Source organism: Triticum aestivum, chromosome 3B (genome assembly GCF_018294505.1).
Source record: "Triticum aestivum cultivar Chinese Spring chromosome 3B, IWGSC CS RefSeq v2.1, whole genome shotgun sequence".
Taxonomy (NCBI): domain Eukaryota; kingdom Viridiplantae; phylum Streptophyta; class Magnoliopsida; order Poales; family Poaceae; genus Triticum; species Triticum aestivum.
In genome coordinates this window covers 352,786,307-352,792,328 of record NC_057801.1, presented here as the reverse complement: position 1 = coordinate 352,792,328, position 6,022 = coordinate 352,786,307, and the positions used below count along the sequence as shown (strand labels likewise).

The window sequence follows — 6,022 nt, the reverse complement described above, 5'->3', positions numbered from 1 at the left end:
GAATGTAAAAATAACTCCCACATCCATCATATACTGGGAGCTTCCACTTGAATAGGAAAATTTGTTTATCCCTCACCAATTAAAACACGAATCCTGAAGAAAAGAACTATTGGTTTCTCATTGACATAATAACAAACAGGAGCACAAAATCATAGCTTTTCATCAATATCAGCATGATGCATCATTGCATTTTTCTCGTTGTTGTTGTCTTCCTGGACTATTGAAAGTGCTCTTTTTGGTCATTTATTGTCATGGCCAATAACGCCTGAAAGTGCTCTTCCAGGTCTCCACTCTCCTGAAATCCCTAAAACATTAAATATCAACAGATTTACACAACGAATATAGAAATGCACAAATGAATCTTCTCCTCAAGATCAGTGATGAAGGATGCAATAAATATCATCGACCAAATGCCAAAGCGTATTATAAATGAGATACATGCTTCTCAAGCCTCCACTCTCCTGAAATCCCTAAAACATTAAATATTAACAGATTTACACAACAAATATAGAAATGCACAAATGAATCTTCTCCTCAAGATCAGTGATGAAGGATGCAATAAATATCATCGACCAAATGCCAAAGCGTATTATAAATGAGATACATGCTTCTCAAGCCTTAACGAAGGCAAACAAATGATTTTTCAATGCATTATAGGCAAGAACGGATCCAAGTCAGAACTGATGCGAGTTATTCCATCACACGCACACAGCAGGATAGGCTAGCATGGATGTATGTAGAGCGTGCACATAACCCACCAACTACCTTCCAGGAAGGATCCTTGTGTTCACACGAAATCGCTACAACGTTAGAAGCTCCATACTTTTTGTACTGATGTTTTTTTCATGATCGAACTGTTGTAACTTAAGGACTACAACTACTACAGGATGCCAAACATTTTTTTTCCATGAACTCTGATCCATTGAGACGAGGCGATGAATAGCTCAGGCTACAGGCGGGCTTTGCTCTTTTGTTCATGGGCACGCAATAGGTCGTCGCGAAGGAGATGCAAAAACAGCAGGAGTGCATCCGCATAGTTATTCATCTCCATATCAATAACACTTGGCCACCAAAAACCTGACAAATATTTTTCCCTGAAAACACACAACAATTTTGAAATGCATCAGTACACGCTGACATTTTCAGTTTCGGAAGCAACCAAACATGCTAAATAGTACTCATGTACTTACTGGAACCACACATATCCTAAAATATTAATCATGTACTTACTGGTACAGATTAAATTTGCCAATGGGAGATTAAGCTCTCCAGGTGCAGCATGGAAGGAAGAAATAACTGACTGTCAATAGCACTCAGCGGTATAGTATTCAACATGACAAAATTGAATGTTCAACATTGGATGGGAACTTGGACGGGGCACATTGCTCAACTCGGACATCGCCCAGTGCTCAACTTGGACGGATGAGGCTGTCGTGCGCTTGGGAGGTTCCGCACCTGCATAATTACCATAAGGGGATTACGGACATCTCCCCTGTCTTCAGATGGCGGCACTGCAGGCCAGCTGTTGCTGCTCCTTGAACCGAAGGGAGAGACAAAGGGCGGACCTATGGCCGAGCACAATGTCAACTTGATATTTCATCAGTACTAGTATGACTGGACAAGAAAGTAATTAATTTCAAACACTAAATGAAATCCGGATAGCTTAGTGAAATTGCAATATGGAGCTTTAGTCACCTTCCCCTGACAAAGAGTGACAGATACAAAGTAGTACTGCGCATTTCTGAAACACTTGACTAAAACCATAGTAGCTGTAGGCCTGTCGTCATCCATGATGGTCTCTGTGATTACTCATCCATTTTTTAGTATCAGCACCATGCCTACCCCTTCAAGTAAGCACTTTTGGTGTAAGCATACATGAGAGGGCTTGCGCGGAGGCCGCGTGAGGAACTGGTTGAGGACGACCACATTCGTGTTTGTGCTGCTGTCGTTGTGGCAAAAGGGGCAACGACCTGTATTGGTTGCAGGAGCTGGACTGACCACCTAGGCATCACATCAAAGTAATTAGCAAGATTAACCACTAATTTTTACAAGAATTAGCCAGCAATTAAAAGGGTGAGAAATAAGAGTTCTAGTAATTATAATTTACAAACACTACTTCAAGTCAGGTTTGCTATTTTTGAATTTGATGCATGTTGCACTATAGGACTACTACGGGTTTGCAAGTTGGACTTGAGTACTTTTAAATTGTTTGCATAGTTTAGTGCTGAAATCTTCACCACAAAAGGACACATCTACAATACCAAAAACATATAGCAAAATTGAACTTTCTGCATCTACTGTTGTTTATTACAGACTGGACTTATGATTTTTCTTATGTACTTGAACTATTAATTTTTTAAAAAAAATTGCCATTGTCACACTTGTTATACTTGAAAACTTAGCTAGACTAGGCACCCCCCAAATCCTACACAGCATGTTATATGTATTTTTCATGAACTGATGATTGTTCACATACTGAACTGAGAGCACCTAGTTTGTGTTTCAGAAATTAAAATAGACATCCTGAGAACCTCGTTTCAGAAAATGTTTGCCCTATAATTCAACAGTAGAGAATATAGATAAGCAAACACATATTTTTGTGGACAATATACCATTTTTTAACGGCGTTGACGTGACCAGCGGCACCGGAGGTGACCTCGTGTCTCCTGATGCTACAGATCACAAGGAACAGGTGCTGGATCCACGGGGAAAAAACCTGTACATAACATTTTCAAAACCATCTAAGTGCCACAAACCAAAACAACAAAGTTAGCTCTGAATATCCCATCTTCTACCTGTGAACCACCATGAGATACATAACCAGGAGAAATCAAAACTTGTGTTGTCAGTAGATTCAACCAGCAACAATCAAAACCCCCATTCTGGACACAAATCCCCTCAAGACCAAAATGAACTACAGGATAACAATTGAAGACTGGTCCATGGATTATGGTCTTACCAATCTCATATCCTAAATTCAACATTTAACCAATGAAATGAACACCCGAATGGGTAGCCTCACAACTTGACAAATGCCAAATTTGAGAAAAAATGGTCAGGCATACATCTACAAGTGATGGAACAAACAATAGAGTCACCAAAATTAACATAGGGAATCTTTCTTCACTGTTGTTTTGTTCCAGTGTGCTATCTCTTCTGTTTACAAAGTTACTACAAAATACATTAGCAAGGGCAGAGAATGATCATACCTGCAAGATGAAGTGCACAGTACGATGAACTGAAGAAGCACCCGATGTTGAACTGAATATACTGCACATGTCCATAAATATTAGCTTTTTAGTTGGCAACAAAGAAATATCAAAAAGGATATTTTATTTCTTATAAGCACATCAACAAACAGGTTGATAGCAGCAGGAATAGAACAAGTTCTTACCATCGGGGACCTTCCCACTTGCGTGATCTGACGTCCACTCGTGCGAGTAGAACTGACGGACACACCATCAGGGACATGCCCACTATGCGAGATCGAACTGAACCCGTTCGTGATGCCAAGGCCGACTAAACTTACGGTCTCTCGAGATCTGAACTGATTGTGTTACAAGTATACACAAAAATCCAAACGAGCTCATGTGAGTACATGTTAAAAAGATAATTGAGTTCATGTATATTAATTGGAGAAGTTCAAACAGAAACTTTTTTAAGAAAAATGTACTTTTTTTTCTATAACAACTATAGTCGTCTTGCCAACCCTATATATTTAACTGGTTAAAAAGATATTCAAGTTCATGTATATTAAGAGGAGAAGTTGAAAAGGAAACTTTTAATAACAAGTACATTCATCTTGCCACCCATTCAGTTTTTGCTTTGACAAAATCCACACATTTTAAAAGTTTGTACTGGCGTGGGGAAGCCTCGGTTCTTTGACAAAAACTCTCACGTTCTTTGACAGTTTTAATTTTGTCTGAACTTACTAGTTTCCCGGTTTTGAACTTATAGAATTTTATACCCCAAACTTCTACAGGTTTCTTTAATTTCTATGGAACAAAAACCGAAGGAGTCTGGACTCAATTATACGAAAGAGCGAAACCATAGTGTGAACTTATCTGATGCTTTTTTCGAACGGAGGAGACGAGGTGATGCAGGAGCAAAACCCGACTCCTTGAATATACAGTAGTTGTGATGTCAATACTTCTTTGAGTTCTGATTTGTGAACATTCCTAGTAGTAATACATGTACTGTGCGATACACAATTCTGTCATTGAGCAAGTTAGTTTAGAAAATCTGGAGATACTACATAACAATAGACAACACGTAGTCCAAAGCATGCACGCGGCACAGGAATGCTTGCAATACCGCACATGAACGCACTGGAGAAGCACAATGAAGGTGGTTGGACAAGCTCGAGGTCGTCCACTCCCAACTCTATTTTCCGTCTGTATTGGATAGATGATAATCTGTCTTGAACTGAACTAAAATTAGATTTTAAACTGAACTTAAATAAGAAAATGAACAAAACTAAAATAAGAATTTGAATGGCACTACATCAAAGAAGCCGTGTTCTTATGTTAATCTGAAAAACTACATTTTATTTACAAATTAGAAGAACTGATGTTTAACTTTCTGGGAACGGAGAATCCATAGCTGAACAGAGCTACAAAGTGGTTTCTGAAAGAAGTTATTAGAACACACCGTGATTACAAACACACATGTACATGAACTGATTATAAAACATGAACACAACCTGACAACAAGGATACACATGAACTGACAACAAGAACATACCGGTCATTAACAGATTATAAATGGTGACAACACATCATAGCAGCTTGCGATGACAGCAGACTAGAACAATACAACTCGGAGTTCTTCTAACATATGTACTAGAACTGCTAGAAAATCAGAATTCGTCCCCTAAGTAAACTAGTGATGTTGAATTCCATTTTTCCAGTTCCCTCTTAGATATGTACACAAACAAAAGAGTAGAGGTATTTAAAGTTCTGAACCGGACCTCTGTTGAAGCTTCGTGTGGGGTAGACAGGGGCGTCGTTGACACGTGAGATTGCGCCGGTGGTGTTGAACGGGAACTGGTGGCAGTGGTGAACGGCCTTGGGTGGCGGAGGTGAACAAAAGGGGATGGTCGAATCCGGCGGATGAAGGAGGCCAATACCTCCCGTGTAAAACAGCGTGACGGCACGTCGAGACGGTGGTGCTGGGGACTGCATGGGACCGGAGGCGTGAGCTGGGGGCAGGGGAGCACGGCCTTGGTTGGCGGTGCTGAATGGACTGAGGGGGGTGGCGGCTGTGAACGGCCTGGCCCTCCCTTGGATTCCATCACGAGGCACTAGGGGAAGAAAGGGAAGGGCGCAGTCGACGGCGCTGTGCCACGGCAAGGAAGTGGGGCTGGGGCCGCAACGACACTCTAGGGGAGGGAGCCGGTCGGCGGCGATGCGCTGGGAAAGGGAGCAGGGCGGATCCAGGTTGCTGCCGTGATGAACGGCATGCGATGGTGGCATCGAATGGCCTGCGGTGATGGCGTCGAACGGCCATGGCGGCAGTGGGGGAGGAGGGCCTCGCCAGTGAGCAGGCCGGTGGTGCGGTGGCGCTTGGCCAGTCGGAGTATGGGGCGGGCCTCGCTTAGGAGGTGTGGGGCGGTGCGTGGCCGGGAGGTGGGGGGCGGTGCGGCACCGGCAGGTGGGGGCGGCGCGTCGCCGGAAGGTGGGGGTGGCGCGGGGAAGAAGGTGGGGGGCAGGGCGGCGAAGGGAAGAAGGTGGGGGCGGGGCAGCGCAGGGAAGAAGGTGGGGTCGGGGCGGCGCCGGGAAGAAGATGGGGGCGGGCGCGGCGCCGGGATCCAGACGGGGGAGAAGGTGGGGGGGCTCGCCATCGCCAGGATCCAGCCGGAGACGGGGGATGCGGGAGTGGGTGGGCTGGGTTTTTCTTTTCCTTCGGGCACCACCGGTTTGGATACTACAGATCGGCTCTTATAGGGCGAGGGGTAACAGAATAATATTCTAATATGGATAACAGAATAGTTCAGCCCTATATATATATATATATATTAAGA

At 43.4% G+C, this 6,022-nt stretch overlaps 1 long non-coding RNA gene across 10 annotated transcripts; it reads right to left on the bottom strand.

The window, feature by feature from the left end:
* Positions 1-611: 611 nt before the first annotated feature.
* On the bottom strand, positions 612-5,773 carry LOC123069879 (uncharacterized). 10 transcript variants are annotated; one of them, XR_006433146.1, is made up of 7 exons: positions 4,970-5,754; positions 4,315-4,415; positions 3,395-4,213; positions 3,210-3,270; positions 2,613-2,716; positions 1,191-2,001; positions 612-1,094 (listed from the first exon to the last, which is right to left on the bottom strand). It is a non-coding gene; the product is annotated as an uncharacterized lncRNA (long non-coding RNA). The 10 variants fall into 10 exon arrangements; XR_006433148.1 differs by having other exon boundaries at positions 612-1,614; positions 1,696-2,001; XR_006433153.1 differs by having other exon boundaries at positions 612-1,565; positions 1,696-2,001.
* Positions 5,774-6,022: the final 249 nt, after the last annotated feature.